General features: G+C 34.5%; 1 long non-coding RNA gene across 1 annotated transcript; it reads left to right on the top strand.

Moving 5' to 3' along the window:
- The first annotated feature begins 640 nt into the window (after window positions 1-640).
- LOC119078553 lies at window positions 641-17,764 on the top strand. The gene is made up of 3 exons (XR_005088024.1): window positions 641-752; window positions 927-933; window positions 17,754-17,764. It is a non-coding gene; the product is annotated as an uncharacterized LOC119078553 (long non-coding RNA).
- The last annotated feature ends 627 nt before the right edge of the window (window positions 17,765-18,391 follow it).

The raw sequence follows: 18,391 nt of genomic DNA, 5'->3' as shown, positions 1-18,391 counted from the left end.
GATTGATTTCAGAAATCTTTTACTTCATTTGTTTTGTACATGCTTTTTGCTATATTAAACTTCATTAGTCAGTGCTTGTTGTTTATTATTGCGGTCGTGGCCAATAACAGGTGACTTGTAGAGTCAGGCACGTTGCTATGTGTAGATAAAGTAAGCTTTTCTTCGCTTGTTCATTTTGATTTAATAACCTTGAACGTAGTGTTCATATAAAACTCAATGTTGCCGATACGATACTAGGGTGAAACTCATTTTTTATCCTTTCTAGGGCCTACACACTCTTTGCTTTCTGCCCTAAAGATTAGCTGATCGTTTCGGTAACTAATCATAGAGATCAGTTTGCTCGCCTGGAGTGATTCATGTAGAGCGTACGCAATTGGGTGAGAAGGAGATGAGGTCCTAAAGTAGGTTTCAAGATTTTAATGATGACAGCGTAGCACAAAGGATCCCATGATCTTTGTGCATTGATCAGAAATGATCACTCTAACTGATGAAATCTTCTATAATCGAGGCCATCATTTAATGAGTTTTCACACCCTGTATTCAAACTTTTGTTACACCTAGCCATCCGAGAGAGAAACACGCAGAAGTTTGTCAACTTTTTTTGGAAATTATAATTAATTTTAATAATTTTAAGAATACAATTTTTACCTTGTTCTTTTTTGAGTGATGAGTTTCACTCAATGAGCTGTCGATTTTTTATGTTTTCTGTTACTTTTCTTGAAGAAAAGACGATGTAGCTCAGTATTTTATCTGTCTTTATTTTATGCCAAAGATTTCGCGCATCACATTGGATGGCATCTTCAGTGGCTGTAAAACATACATAATTCTTATCACTATTCACAGAATCAGATCCTATTTAATACAATACATACAATTTTTAGTAATTTAAGGATTAAAACTCCGAATAAATAGCCCCGCTTATGCAGTTTATGTGTAAAACTGATCATCTGCTGCTTACTCTAAAAACTGAAAACAGCGAAAGTTAATTTTTTTTCTATTGAAGAGAATCTTTTGAATCACAGAAAAGACTTAACATGAAATTATCTCACAATATGGCAAGTTCTATCCATCGAATATAAATCATGACTCCGCTGCTGAATAATAATAAATAAAATGGTTGTTACAGTTCCCTTTTTGCCAATTTATGCAATTAGAAAGACTAATAACTTTCGTTCGTATAATGTTCATTACTGACAAGTTATAGAGATGATTTTCAGAAGTGTAGTTACGTGATATGCAATTGGTACTCCGTAAAGGAAATATGACGGAAACTGATACGTTTTCAAATCGAAAGAAGCGACATGAAACTCATTTACATCTGTTTCTCAATTAAATCACTGGCTGTCGATGTATTAGCAGTTTTCTGAGTACGTTTTATTACTGCATCAGACATTTTGTACTATATAGAAGGAGGATGAGATGAAAGAATATTAAATGGTTAAAATTTAATAGACGTTTACACATCATCAGTACCGAGTCTGGTACTTCGTTTTGTATATATTTAATTTTGAACATAATCTTTTACTTCAATAGATTTAATCTGTATTTTGCTATTTAAAACCACATTTTCGAGAGCTCATAGTTTATCTGTGCCGTTAATGATAATTAAGAACAGATGACAATGTAGTATTCAAAAGGCATTGAACAACGAAATTTTTTTATTCACTTAGTATCAAGTTTTAGACTACCAAAATATATTGCATTTTCACTTTTATTATAATTCGCTAATGTGAGACATGTTTTTCTGCATTTAACTATTCAGATAGAGTACTGAAATTGAACAGTGTGTCAACGAAACATTTTTTTTTGTAAAATCTGCTTAAGTGCGTTGATAAAATAATACTCTATTAGGCAGCTGTTACTTTGATCGCCCATGCTTGTTGGATAAATGCAAAAAATTGTTAATAATATGTTGCTCTACTCGAGCTATAACCAGCTGAAATGCCTAAAATCAAACGTCTTGACATAAGTGTATAAGTTAGGGAACACAAACTCAACAAGGAAATGGAAATTCTTCATTTTCGTCTTTGTAGCGAGTAGATTTTTTTGCCCAAATGAAATCATGACTTAAATTTCGACACGCAATAACAAATTGGTGGCCTTTACACTTTCCAGAAGGGCATGAACTTAGAAGTGTTGCACAACCGTATTATTTTTACCTCCTTTTCCAAGTTCTAATGGTAGGTCTAACGTAATCTTGTGACGCCATCAGAGTAACATTGCTGAAGGAACATCGATAAAAACGTCCACAAGACAGTCTTGCCAAACATATGCATCTTTGGAAGTTTAATCTATACTCTACCCCCTATTTATGGGGGAGTTGGTCATACATTTGACGCATCGGAAATTCATTTTCAGAAAGATATCAATGATTTATGACCTGTATGACAACACTGAATTGCAGAAGTCCCGTGTGATTCCTCTTGATTTGATTCACCCAATCATTGCCGGTGCAAAATTCCTGAGTAGTATCGTTAAAACGAGAGAAGAAAAGCAATCAAAAATTTGTTGTTTTTTTCTCTCTCTCGAAAATGGATTTCATTTTCGATGCACAATTTAAGAGACAATAAAATTTATATTTTAATCATTGGTGCAGTATACTGGGTACACATCACCGTACAATATAACCAAACCATATCCTTGTACAGATCAATAAATTAAGATCAATATAAAAACTATTACAAATAACATGTTATTGGTGGTAAAGTATGCATAACCACCTCGATAATAATAGCAATAATGCTAACAACAACGTACCGTATATTGATTGACCAGGCAAAGAATCTTAAAAAGAAATCATAAAAATCATTTTAATATCAAAGAGAATGACTCATAAAAATTGATTTTATTGACAATTTTCGATATTATATTCTAAAAGCGAAAAATAATTTATTTTATCGAAAATAATATTTTATTGTGAAACTAGTTTCATTAAAAGTATGGCAAAATATTAAATTAAAATTTAAATAAATTTTATTTTTATGGTTATTATTATAAATAATATATTATGGATTATATGGGTGCATATAGTGTTAAAGCCACAATAATATAACGAGTCTAATAATGTTGATTTGACTGTGGCATTACACATATATTCGGATAATAATTTAGATTATATGTTATGAGAATTCATAACTTTTTTATCCATTGGGGAATGACAACAAGAACAACAACAAAAAAATATCGATCCATAATTATGCTACCGACTGAAATCAATTAATTCAATTAAAGAAATTTTGAAATATTTTTCCAAGTCACCAATATTTTTGTTCCAGTTCTTTTTAATGACTATATTTTACGTCGACTTCTTGTTCGCTTCCACATTTTTTTTATTTATTTCACTTTATGGAATCTGCGTCACTAAAAAAAACATTCGTTTTATTTAGCAGCACCAGAAATATTCTCACAGAAATTAAAACATTAAAAAAAGTGGAATTAAAAATTTCACTCGAACTCGAAAGTAGTGTGTGGAGTGGATGTATTAAAAAAAAACTTAAATAAAAAAAATGTCACAACCTGTTTCCTTTATGGTTTTAAAGAGTAAACAGGTGCAATTGAAATTGAATTGTAAATAAATAACCACAACGTGGGAAAATCAAAGCAAGTTTTTTTTTCCACCATGCTTTGTTTCGGTTAAATATATTTTTTATTGAGTTCCTATATATGTGTGATATGTACCAGATGTGTTATGCATATAATATGTTATAACTCATGTATGATTACATTGTAGCCCTAACGGTTTCAATAGCATATCCACTAGGGTGTGTCGATTTTCTAAGGACTATTGCATTTTCCCATATTTTCCACAATTTTCCTACATTTTTCCAAACTATCATTAAGATATTTTTCGTGAAAATTTAGGAAAATGTCAGAAAATCCAAGAAAATATATAGGAAAATGTTTTATTTTTTTTCTGACTACGGCAGTCTCTGCCGGGCAGTTTGAATGATTTTCTGCTGTACTGTGAACTTTGAGGTGTGCTGCTGCTGCTGTTCCATCAAATCATATCAAGACCATTAGTACTTTCCGACAGAGAAATGACAAGTCGAATTTATCATATCTCTGACTTTTGTAGTGGAAATATGAGGCATGATGTAGAACTGTCGAATATTCTAAAACAGGTGCTCTCTTTTGTAGCCAGTGTTTGTCATATTCAGATTCAGCGTACCTAACTTACTCGATAACTCGTCAACTTTCTTCAAAATACCTAAAGTATTATCAGGGCCGGTTAGCATTTTCAGCGCACTGGTCAATGAAACTTACAGTGCCCGCAGAAATTGTGTCCTAGATAATGAATCTACAGTCGTATTTCAAAATTTAATCAATGTCCCTGAGCGAGGCCCTGAGAATTATTTAACTTAATTTTTGTCACTCGAAGTACGGCCTTAGACGATGTAGAAGAACTATGCCAAAAATTGATTTTACTTATTTTGAAGAGAGATGAATAGGCCTTTTGACATTGTCCATGGAAATATTGTTCGGTGAAGTGACAGAAGTGACCTACTTGCCGACAGCGTCAACCATTGAGAGTCCTGTGAAATAGTGCTCAAATCCACAATCTATTGATTCGACTAACTTGTGTACGTTGAGTCTATGTTAACATTATGTAAACCGGCTGTCAGAGTATCTGCTTTAGTATCTTCGACCGATGTTCTACAGAATGTTTCATATTTCGAGTAGAGACAAAAGTTCACTTGTGTCGTCCCTAAATCTGCTTGTGGGGTATCATTGAAGACTGGAGAACTTACATAAAGTACATCAAGTACAGACAGTATTAATTGTTTTTAGATGATTTGTACTCTTTAAAGTTCACGGTACATCAAAAATCTCTTTGATACCGCCATGTGATATTCAAATGTATTTGGAAATAAAAAAAAACTTTAAATGCAGAAAAGTTCAACCTGACAAGCTGCAATGTCTGGTGGTGGACTTTCAAGTTTCGAAAATCGTTCCACTCTAATATCCACACTGCAAAGGGTTGATAGAAAAAATAATTAAATTTCAACCATAGCCATTACCAGTCTCTACATTGTCGTACAGGCTCAAATTCAATTCATTCATTTGCTTCATTTTATGTAAAAACAAATAATGAAAAAACAAACATTTATTTTGTCCGGAAGTAAAGTCACTTACAGATAGTTTCATTGTTGATAGTTAATTGCCTTTAACCAAATGAAATAAATTGCTCGAAATGAATATAAATATATAAACAACCAGCAAAGGCACAACTGTATATCGAAATGCTCTTAAAAATATCGGTAGAAAATTGTATTATGTACGGTATGTATAAGTGCGCAAACTAATAAACAATATACTCCATATACGAATAATATAACGCCCGTTCTCAACACACAAAAACCCTATAATTTCTTTAAACAATAGCCTGAAGTCGAAGAAAATGATGGTAATCTTAAGACTGAAATTAGTAATAACGCGTATTACCAGTAGGCAATACCATATCGTACACACCGTTTCTCCAAAACCAGCAAAAACAGATCAAAAATATTATATAGGCTCTCTATTATGGTCACCTGTGCTGTGCACGATTCACGCTTTTTTATTTCCTCCGACCGCAAATTATGTGAAGAAGTCTTACACACACCGTTCCTATTCGCAGCGAACACAATTTTTTTTTTTATGTTATAAGTGGTGATAGCATAAAACGATATATATATAGGTATTGTTGCGCATGTGTAAACGCATTATTAAGGGAAATCGGATGGTCTATTAGAGGATTACATATTATTGCAATGTGCGATTCCACCCAATATTGTTACGTAATAAGGCATTTTGTTTGGTAAATTGAAAATAATTGGCAACAAAATATGTTGGTTGGTGAATTCCAAAACAGATTTTCATTTTGAGATAATGCGTGGCATTTTATAGTGGTTCTGGATGTGTAATAGATATCATAAGAACGAAAATATTGGATTTTTTTTTCGTAGAACCACACACGCAGTGAATAACTTCACTGATTAGAGAACGGAAAACTTATTCGTAACGACATCAGCTAAATATGAACTATTAAGGCTGGTCGCTTTAGACCGTGACGATAGTTTTGTGAAATGGTGAGAAGAGGATTTCGTTTATCAGACCAATCAGAAATGGAAATGTTTAGAGGAAAAAGAGCATGGGAATGGTGATTTTTGTGAGAATGATTTCGGAACGGATACAGTAACTTCGCCCCAGTTAATAGGTCTAAATTTTCAAACACTATAAAAACCAACCAAGCAACGACGACCAGTAAAACACAGAAAGAATAGCCGCATGTAAATTGATAAATTGATATTAAAGAGAACTCGAATCATATTATCATCTGCTATCTAAAGCGACAGAAAAAATATGCAATGAGTTCTGACTAATGCATTTTTATAGTGAAATGTATGCTAACTAATCAAGTGCAATTTTAAACAGAAACAACGGATGTAACAGATTCAGCGGCTGTACCGGGGCTTGTAATTTGTTAAATTGGTTTGGGATGCAATGGAGGAACGTAACCTGTTTAAAATTCATTTTTTTAAGAGAATAAACGAGAACCGCCCACCATCGTCAAAGTCTTCCTAGAATTCAGAAAAAAGTCAGAGACGACAAGAGAAGAATCTCAGTGATAAATCTACAGATTTTCATGATAATTTCTTTTTTTTTGTTAGGAATATATGGAACTGTCGTATATCAACAAAAAATATACTCTTCCACGTTACGGTTCCGGTACCAAAGTCATTTTTTTTTTAAATACGAAGAACCTATTTGTGAGCAGCTAAGTTATTTTATCGTACTTAGTATCAAGAAAAATAGAATCAAAGCAAAAGCAAGATTGGACATGGACACGTTTGAAAGATTATGCGACAGCTTTTCCATTGATACTAAATACAATAAAATTCCTGGTCAAAAATGGTGTTCTGGTGTTCTTCGCTCAAAAAATTGACTTTGGATAAGTGCCGGAACCGTGGCCATGGCGTATCCGATAGTCCTATCTATTCCTTGAACGCAACAAATACAACCAAGTAAATCGGTTGATTTGTTCATGAGATCCTTCTCACGCCGTTTTATGGTGTTTTTTTAAACACTGTGGTCGATGAGAGACTGAAATGTAGATGATCATCATATATTTTACACCCAGTTTTATCTTTGATATTTTTCAATTTGTTTCTGAACGCTGGGAGGCTAAGTGCATGTCGATTTTGTTTTTAATTTTTTCTCTCCAATTCACCAATGCGGGAACTATAATTAACAAAATTCACTGTTACAATATACAAGAGTGAAACATGTTTTCTATTGACAAGGTTCGATGCATTCTTTTCGTTCCGAACATAAGTAACATAAATAAACGCAGACTGACTACATTTTCATTATCATATTGTCCATCGTTCCTCCAGTGACCCATACAATAAGGAAATTATCCTTATATTGTACGAAGAGTCGGGTCGCTAGTATAACTAATATTATCACATGAATGATTATGCATAATTTCATCACCCGTATTCTAGTTAGGCTTTTTTTTCTTCAATGAAACAATTGCTTGTTTATGGTATAACAAACATTCCATAGCTGCAGAGTGTATAATACACATAAGTATAGTTTTGTTGTTCTTGTATTGCTAAGAATAATAAAAACCGAAATAATGAGTCGCGTGCATAACGCGTGTCGTCCACTAATAGAATAAATTATAGGAAATGGAGCCCTTATATTTTCACAATAGCCGTACAATGTACACCAGGTGTCATTGTTTTTTTCGAAACAAGTTGATCAGTTTTCTTGTAGAATTACAAAATGCGCCGTATTTGGACACATTCGAACATCCACTTGAAACAAACAGTAAAATGTTGAACTGACAGACAGTTTATTAATTGAACAAAACAGTGACATGTTATAATGTATTTCGATTGGTGTATTGAGTTGTGAGAAAATTGAAGCCAATGTAAACAGCAAAAGGAAAGTATGAGACACAATTTGTCGAACCACGACAGAGTAAAGTAAACCAGGCAGTAGCGCTGATTTGACTAGGGACCTGTATAATCTAGTAGCCCTATATTTTTTTCGAATAAAATTTTTCAATTTATGTCAGTGTTCACTTGAGTTCATTCTCACACAGTGTATTAGGTCCCCTTATTTGACGTTTCGAAAATGCACCGCTACAGCCTGGTTTATTTTACTCTGCCGTGGTCGAACTGATTTACAACAAAAATCTTACTTTTCACGAAAAAAGTGTGTTAGACCTAAAAATCTCTTTTCGACGCTAGTGCTATAATGAACTATAAAATGCTTTAGTGGTGTAATGAAATGTTACAGTCTAGCCCTCGCTTCCTATAACCAAAGCAACCGTCCAATTTCGTTTTACTCGTTTTAATAGTCATTTACATAATAATTCATAAAAAATTAAGAAGTCAAGTTAAATTTTGTTGATCAGAGGCGAAGCCGAGCTACACAATGGATTTACAACTTGGCATAAATAACTATAATGCGTAAAGTTGCAGAATAATTTTGTTTTTGGCACTTAAGTCAGGTGATATGTCAGGTTGTGCCTTCGAAAATCAGGCCTGAACAGAGCTTGGTAAAATTAACTAGAGGTCAGCTTGCTGCTGCAACAGTAAGAAAAATTGTTTTTATTTAACGCTGTTGTTTACTTGACACACTCCCGACCCAAGACCAACAAAAAATTGAGATCTTAGTGCCAAAATCAGAAATTTAAACAGCTTCGAACTCTAGTCTACACTCGTAACCTTATCGTATATAAACATTAAATTTTGTTCTTGAATATTGTGGAACATTACTATTCACAATCACAAACGCATAGTACCAGCCAAAATTACGAATCTACTACCACATTGGTTAGAAGAATTTTCAACACATTGTTTGTAATAGTATATTACTTCCGAGGTTCCAAGTTGTGTATTTGATAAGTGGGGTGTTACAGCCCGACCCGAAGGGGAGGGCTGTATTCCCCACTTGTCAAATACACAACTTGGAACCTCGTAAGTACAATGCTTTACGTGATTAGGCAATGTAAATGAAAATGAAACATGCCGTAACACGTAAAATCTATTAATGCAATGGTTTTAACATAGATTTTATTATATAAAGCGGCTTTAGCCAGAGTTTTTGACTTATTTTTATCGTTGTCCAATGGACAATGTCCATTGTCAACAATAGATGGGACGTAACCCCCGAAATTTTCCACTGCTTCCTTTCGTTTAGTGTAAGGTTAGGTATAGTTCTTGACTATGAGGTTTTCATGGCGTTTGCTTGCTCCTAATGAAAAAAAGTTGTAAATCGTCAGATAAATCCCATTGTTTTTGAATGTTGAACAGTTGAACATTCAAAAACAATGGGATTGTTGGCGAACATGTAAGATGTTGTCGTTGTTATTTTGACTGAAATTGCTGGAGTTATTTTATCCGTGCACCCGCTTGCCTATAACTCGTTGTCTAACGATAATAAATGAACATATCCACCTGTTTTCCCCCTTCGTCTGTTCTTGTTACGTTGAAATGGTAGACTGTACATGTACACTCCCATCTTGGTGCAGTTTTTTAAATTAATATTTCTCACTTTTATTTTTGACGATTTTGTTTTTTCATAAATGCAACCAAAAGGATGAAATATAAATTTACTTTCTGTACAAGTACACTAATTTACAAGCGTCGTTTAAGGAACGACACCTTATTGTTATGAATTTATGTGTCCCATAAATGTTTTGGTTGAAACTTTTTTCTGCAATCGAGTCTCATAACTGAACCGAAGAACGTCTATACTCCTACATTGTCAACAAAAAAAAAATCCTCCATTCAATTGCACACAATTCACGTCCAAAGACACACAATAAAAATAAATTTACATTACAGGTTTACAATGTGGTGCACTGGAAAAGATGTAAATATGGAAAGAGAGTAAAGCGAAAAATGAATAATAAAAAAAACGAATTCAAAATTAATCCACAAGTCAATTTAAATTATTTTATTCATTTTAATGGAATTCGAGAATAATAAAAGAAAAGAAAATCCAACAAAATTTATTTTATTAAAATCATACTGATTACCATTCAGCATAAATATGAATTTTATCTTGCAATATATTATTATTACCATCGGGGACATTAACACAATGTTTATTTTACTATAAAATGCAGTGTGTGCGTTGTGTATGCCCGAGAAGGTGTTGCGAACATATATCAGTAATTGGATATAATATAAGCCGGACTGTCATTATATTTTTCAATGTTTTCTGTATGGATGGTACATTGAATCAAGATGACATGCTAGTACCGCTAAAGGATAATTTTTGTTTTCTTCATATTTCTATTTTGCCATTTTTTTTCTTGTATTCATTCCGTCATTTCCTATTCAAGTTGGCACGCTTCTTGCAGTTTATAAAATTTAATGTAACATTATAAATCTAGCATGGAATTAATAATTGACGATAATTTAACGTAATTAATGAGATTAAACGGCGAAGACGTATATGTATATTCGATGCACATGCATTCTTTTTGATGAATCACTTTGTCAAAGGAATTAATTCTTCGCTACAAACCTGTTGCGATTACTGATAAGCGTATGCATACCAAGTGTACTTTGACTGGTTTCTTTGGCTTCGTTTAGGCTTAGTTTAGATACATATCTTACAGTACAATGCATTCTGATTAATGTGTTGTTGTATTGAATGCAAAGACTATTTTTGTGAACAATTCTTCTTGTCTGGAATTTTTGGACATTTTCTTTTTTTTTCAAATTTTCCTAAATTTTCTACATTTTCCTAGTTTTGGCATATTTTCCTCGATTTTTCAACATTTTTCTAGATTTTACACACTTTTCAAAGATTTTCCACACTTTTACTAGATTTTCCAGAATTTCCTTATTTTCATAAATTTTCTTAATTTTCCCGAATTTACTCAATTTTTCAAAATTTCCAAAATTTTGAGGAAATATTCTGAATTTTAGGAAAATATGGGAAACTGCTTTCATGAAAATTTGTCATCTACCTACCTATGTAACCCTGCCTCCACACAAATTATACGGGCAACATGCCTTGACACCTGGTGATGATCTCTACTCCCATTGAATTCATAGGTCAGATATCTGGCAAGTGTTCTCCGAGCAAATTGGCATAAAACTTTTCACTTTCTGTGATATTACACCAAATTTAGTTCCAAAAAATTAAAAGGATTCTCACCAAATCCAAAATGTTGGGCTAGGCTGCTACGCAAGATTTCTGACTCATGATTTTATTATCAACCTCGTAGAGATACCCACCCAGAAATGAGTTGCGAAATAATATTCTGCGAGTAAGTAGATGAAATTTTCAGTACTCACCGAAGCTGACCTAAAGTTGATTGTTCAAATTGCTGGCTAAATTTTTTCACTTTTTACTTCAGCAAACATTCACATCCTCCGTCTTACTTCTGTGACGTATACCTCTTTCTAAAGTCCATCGGCATCATCTGAACAGTAATTAAAGTGCACTGAATGAACTCTACTCACAATCATTTGTATTGCGTACCGTGTCTCTCAAATTAAGACCCTTGAGGCAACGAACAGTCCGAAGAGTAAACGAGAATTTTAATAATTTCATATATTGAAGCCCATAAACGTTTTGTATTTATTCGTCATATATATAAAGTGCTTTTGATTATGTTCTATAAATGGAATCGACATGCTGGAAATATTATTGCACTTGCTATATGGCAGGAATTCGAATTGAATTCAAGGTTAAATCTCTGTAATATCGGATGGCGTCATTTTTTCTTACATTTTGTGTGCGGTGTGTGTACAAATATACCAGTCGGCCGGATCGTCTCACTTAAAGAAAGCTATGAAGATTTCATGTAATAAAACGAAAACGTATTTGATGTGAGCTGAATACCTGAATCTCTCGTTCAGGTATATGGAAATGAAATCTATTTAATCTTTAATTGGCTGGTTCGTTTGATATAACATTCTAGTCGTATAACCTAAACGAGTGCGATATTTATTTTCAATTTTTATGTGCAATAATTTTAGGCTTAAAATGATATTTTTGTAACAATAAACTCGATGAAAGAGGTAAATGACTGTAGAAACTAAACACCTTGGAAAAGGTATTCGAATTCGATGGACCTGTTGTACCATTTAGGATGTCACGACAAAACTACAGATGGTATTCCTCGATCAGCAATCATTTTTAAGCGAAAAAAAAAACACTTTTCAGCTTTCGATTATTTCGTTCAGCATAAAAGGCCCTCTACATTAAGTGAATGCAACTTCTCGATAAGGTTCTTTCTGCTCAAACATAAATGGTGGCGCCACCATGTATTGAAAGTTTATGTAATTTTTTGTAACATCAAATACGATCCGGTTCTATCCATAGACTTAAGTCTACTGTTTTACACTACGCTAAAACAATAACATGAAATGGACATCAAATTTGAGCTTTTCGACTTTTCACACTTAGTTATAATACGAAGGTTCGTAAAATTAAAAAAACTTTTCACTGCCAAGATGTAGAGGTGCGAAAATAATTAATTTCGTACCAGAGGTATGAAGTATTCATTTCTGCAACGGCGCTGCGAAAAGGGGACTTTTTCATGCGTCTTTCGGGTGACGTTCGAGTTCAAGGGGTCTTTCTTTTCTTAGTTTTTCTGCTTGTTGCATAAAATACTGTTTGGCATAATAAGGTATAAAAAGATGAAATGTCAAGTTCTCGTGCGAATTTTGTTGGTCCGAGGCGAGGCCGAGGTAAATAAACACACTGTACCGTTACTTTTCATTTTTATTCCGTGTTATGTAATGAATTTTACATGCTAAGGACGGTTTGAGACGCATCTAGAACTAAAAATTTATTTTTTATTATTTTTCGACACTTTTGATCGAATTTCTATGAAAGTTTGCATCATCATAAAATCCCTTTTGTTGCCATCCTGTATTGTATAACCGATTCTATCGATCCGGTATTCGCCTGTCTGCATAATATCCGGTAGCTTACTAAAATCACTATTAAAGTCGATTTCATATCTTCTTCCCTGAGTACGATTCAAAATGAACTTCGCTTTCTTATTCACAAAAAAAAAAAACTTCACAACGTTACCGAAAGTGGGCAGGGGTCGTAAAAGTTTCCATGTTTGCGATGACTGTTTAAATCAATAACTCTTTGCAACAGTGCCGATTCTCTTGAGACAACACCATTCATAAATGAGCACATGTCGTTATCCATTTTGATGAGAAATGGACGGAACGTTTTGCCAAATCTTCGAAACAATTGCATATTGATCTGATCAGAAACGGAAATTATTTCCAATTATTTTTCGTTGGTTTCTGGTGATTTACGTGGTAGTCAGTAAGTTTAATGGAAGGTTGAAAATGAAGATCTTTTGTTCTCAGTACTGTTGTTCGATTTACGGCCTTTGAAACGCAAGTAAAATTATGTACTATTTCCGAATCAAGAACGGTGCATTTTAATTGCATAGGTATAAGATCATAGAATTTCTGAAAGAAACAATTTTCTGTTCAATTAAGCTTTTTCCAGTAGATTATCTTTCAGATATATTACTATTCCATGACTAACCTTAGCATATGAGGATCGAACACAAATATATATGCCAATGCTAACGAGAAGAACCACAACGGAACTTTTGACTTTCATTGTGATGGATAGCTAGTGATTGACTAAAATCTACACTGTATGCTTCGTCGCCTTTAAAATATATCGAATAAAATTGAGTTTCAGCGGAAATCGTAGCAATTTTCTATATAAAATAATCATTTCAGTGATGTTGTTTAAAAAAATCATTTTCGAAATTAATAGAATATTAAAAAGCAATTCGTCAACAGGTTCAACCGGAGAATAAAGGTCACACCATATCGCGATGTTGCTAGCTATTGAATCTGTGATTTCGTTGGTTTTACTTAGTTTTTTAAACAAAATCTTGTACTTCATTATTTTTAACAGATATTTGTCACTTTCACGTATTTTTTTTTTTTTTTTTTTTTAAGTTTCTTTATTTGTTTTAAAGAACAAACACAGGAAAATCTTAAAACAAAAATAGCGGATACAAATCCTACTGCTTTTCATTGACAAATTCATTACAAAGCATCGCGCGTGAAAGAAAAACAAACAACTGGCATCAAGGGACTCCCGAAACAAAAATTAAATCAAAAAGACAGGCTTTAACGGCAATAAGCAAACTTGAAGAACTAGAACATTAGAAAATTTCAAGTTTAGCCAGAGAAACGCAGATCCCAAAACTAGCTCGAGAAATGACCAAATTCACTGGTTCAAACTATACACTTGACGAGGTATACCGCGTTGGCTTTTATTGAAAATCGTAATCGGATGGTTGTTGTCTCCGATAGATTCATCGGTTTCCCATTTGGACCAGAAGGCAACCGGCAGGTATTTAGGGTCCACCCCATGATGAAACGTAGCTATGTTTTTGATAATCGGGTCGTCACTATCAGCACACCGTTTGATGAAATGTAATGCTTGATCCGTGATAAATTTGTCCACTCTAGCCGTTCTCGCTTTGCGATACAAGGTGGAATTATTCGCATACAAAAAACTGCCTTGTTCGCGTTTGGTATTTGTGGTGGATCGAAGGATTTTTCTCTCTGACAACCGAATTCGTTCCATTTGTGCTGACGACGTGATCGAAGGATTGGCCCAAATTGGTGCAGCGTAGCATACGATAGGCCTAATTATCGACTTGTAAAACATTGTTTTGACGTTGCATGAAATCTTGTTGCTTCGCAGCAGGTGCCGTATTTTACTCGATATAATGTTAGACTTGTTGATCACCTTATCAATGTGACACTTTACTGAAGCATTCTTTGAGAACCATTGTCCCAAGTATCGCATAGAATCAACGTTTTCGATTTTCTTGTTGTTAATACTGATGTTCATCTTCTTAGCGTTGGATCTAAGTTGACGAGAGGTGTCCGTACAGCGACCGATGACATTTAGCATTTGGCTTTTCTTCTCACAGATAACCAACTTCCAGCATTTGAAATATTCGGATATACGACGAAGAAATGAATTGAAAGTTTTCGATGCGAGCTCACAATCCTTATGTGTTCGATAGAACAGCGAGTCGTCTGCAAATTGTGATTTGTTGATACCTGGATGAGTTGGCATGTCATTAATGAAAGCGAGAAACAACACATCTGAAACACAGCTACCCTGAGGAACGCCAGCTGGAATTCTTTGTCGACGTGACAACACACCATTCGTTCTGACCGACATTGAACGATTTTCCAGAAAGCTTTGCACAATTTTGCATAGCCGCATAGACAGCCCAAGATTCATTAATTTGTGTATCAGTCCATTATGCCATACTGTATCGAAAGCAGCTCGGATGTCAAGCAGAACAGCTGTTGTAATTTTCCCATTGTTTAGTCCTGCCATAACGTTATCGTTGAACTGGGCTAACGCGTGTAGAGCGGATCGCTTGGGACGGAATCCAAATTGATCGTTAGTCCAGATACCATTGCTAACAAAATGTCTTCGAATTCTTCTCTTGAGGATGATTTCATATATCTTAGAAATCGTGTTCAGCAGTGAAATTGGTCGCCAGTTTTTAATATACGAAGTGTCTTTGCCTGGTTTTGGAATGGGACATCCAATAGCGTGTTTCCAGGCAGATGGAAAGAAAGACGTTGCCAAAAGTTGGTTGAAGATAACAGTGATTCTCAGTAGATTTTCGAAAGATAATTTCTTTAACACGGTGATTGGCATCATATCGTCGCCAGCTGATGTCTTATTTTGACGACCCATGATTATTTCAGTAACTTCGCTAACAGAAGTCAAAATACCGCGGTCAACATTGGGCAATAATTGTTCAATCTCGCATAACTGCCGATCGTTCTCAATGTTTGCTCGTATCATGTCGCTAAATTTGATGTCGCAGTTTACATTTTCCAACTTGTTGATGGATTCTTGAACGATTTGGTTAGCAGAGCTCTCGTTGTCGACGGTAAGCTTGTGATTTTCCAAGAAATGGGCAGCGAATTCGTTTGCAATTTCGTCAGAATTTGAAACCGAAACAAGCTTGTCTTCGTCTAGAAAAATGTTGTCGATAAAACCAGGTTTTCTCTTGTATTGCGAGAATTGTCTTACTACGTTGAAAGCGTCCTTGCTTGATCGAACTTGTTTAAGTCTCCGATGATAGAATTGACTGAAGTCGTCTCGTAATGAGTTTTTGATCATTACTCCAATTTGACTGATTGAGCTATGTATACGAGCTAATTCTTGTTCTTGAGCTCTTTGATTGTTGACTCGCCTATTTAGTAATCTGCATAAACGTCGTTTCTCTTTGAGGAGACACATTGACCGGCTTGAAATTCGAATGCTGGCCTGTGAAGAGGTCGATGGAACATGCTTGGCTATAACGGATTGAAAAATTTCGTGTACACAGTTGATCATGGCATCGATTTCGCCTCGTTGAATATTTGACGTGGTGGGAATACAAACCTCGTCGAGTTTCCTGCCAATTTCCTCATTAATTGCATCGAAATCTGCTTGATCAAATAACTTTCGAACGTACTTCGACTGGGATTGACTTTCTTCGAAGCTGATGGTGGTTTCTATTGCAATGCCGGTGTGATCGGATAATTTGACGATGTTTTCGGCTGTGCGACTAACAACATCGGCGAGGTCTGAACTGACAATAAAGTGATCAATCAGTGAGCCGGAAGACGCTCTGTGGCAAGTTGGATATTTGGCATGTATAATTCGAACTTTCACGTATTGTGTAGCCGAAGCGTTGTTTTGTCAAAACAGATCTCGTTTATAGAATTATGCATTCAGTATATATAAGGTCAGTTAAAGAGTCATTTAGGTCGAAAACACACGAGCTTGATGGTCTTGATGGGATCGACAATTATTTTCCATTGTCGGCTGTGGTGAAAATTAGACTACAAAGAAAAACAACGCATAATTGTCGATCACATTGAACCGAGAAAATTTATTTTACCTCCTGCAATGTCATAATATTTATAATTTGAGTGTCAATTTTAGAATCAAAATGGGCTAGATTTAAACACGCCATTCCGAGGACGTACGATTATTAACTGAAAATTTCGATAATTGGACATTTGCGCACGGCTAACTTCGATAATTTCTCATTTATTCATATATTTTGATAATTACATTTGGTGTCTGAAAATTGACAAATCACACGAATATGGCACGCGAATCAAAAATATGACATTTTTAAAGTCCATTTCTCATAATCTCGCACACGCAAATTTAATGCTTTAAATATTTGTTAGCTCTGTCATCAACTTTTACGAAATTTTAGTGAAGTAAAACTGCGTGCGAGTTCACCTTTTACGCAGATGAAAATTGCGGTATTTTTGAACCGTGTGCCAAATTACTTCACGCCGTCACTACGCCGCGCAATGTAAATTCCAACCATCATAAAAGTAGTTTGTTTGCTAGAGAGAGTATTGGACGGTGTCACTCAAATAAGGTACAACATATGTCGTATTGAGACACTCGATTGCAGACATAAATGTATTAGTCTGAATTCACAGTCATCCGTTTTGCCTCCGTGTACGTGTAAGTTGATCTTTCAAACAATAGGGCACATGATGAATCTATTGTTTGAAATGTCAACTGTCATGTATAGGGAGTTCAAATCGACCTTTAGAGGTGCGAAAATTTTGCACCAGAAGCACGAAATAGCCATTAGCATAATAAGTTAAAAAAGTTTAAAAGTCATCAGAAATCTTGCGTAGCAGCCTAGCAATGCTAGGAGAACCTTTTGGATTTTGAAATTTTAGGAGAACACTTTCTTGGTTTCGGCACTAAATTTGAGGTAATATAAAAATTGGGGACCAATTTTATGTCAATTTGTAAGTGAGAACACTAAATTTGTTCGGGGAACAATTGCAAATTTCTGACCCATGCCGGTTTTCGAGAGGTATGCAAAACGAAAAATTTATTTATTATTTTTTTTAGACACTTTTGATCGAATTTCTATTAAGCTTTGCATCATCATAAAATCCCTTTTGATACCATCCTGCATTGTGTAACCGATTCTATCCATCCGGTATTCGCCTGTCTGCATAATTTCGGGTAACTTACTAAAATCACTACTAAAGTCGATCTCGTATCTTCTTCCCTGAGTACGATTCAAAATGAACTTCGATTTCTTATTCGCAAAAAAAAAACTTCACAACGTTACCGAAAGCGGACAGGGGTCGTAAAAGTTTCCATATTTGCGATGACTGTTAATATCAATTAATCTTTGCAACAGTGCCGATTCTCTTGAGACAACACCATTCATAAATGAGCACATGTCGTTGTCCATATTGATGAGAAATGGACGGAACGTTTTGCCAAATTTTCGAAACAATTGCATATTGATCTGATCAGAAACGGAAATTATTTCCAATTATTTTTCGTTGGTTTTTGGTGATTT

The sequence above is a fragment of the Bradysia coprophila genome, unplaced genomic scaffold (genome assembly GCF_014529535.1).
Source record: "Bradysia coprophila strain Holo2 unplaced genomic scaffold, BU_Bcop_v1 contig_297, whole genome shotgun sequence".
In the NCBI taxonomy this organism is placed as follows: domain Eukaryota; kingdom Metazoa; phylum Arthropoda; class Insecta; order Diptera; family Sciaridae; genus Bradysia; species Bradysia coprophila.
This window is presented reverse-complemented; position numbering and strand designations above follow the sequence as displayed.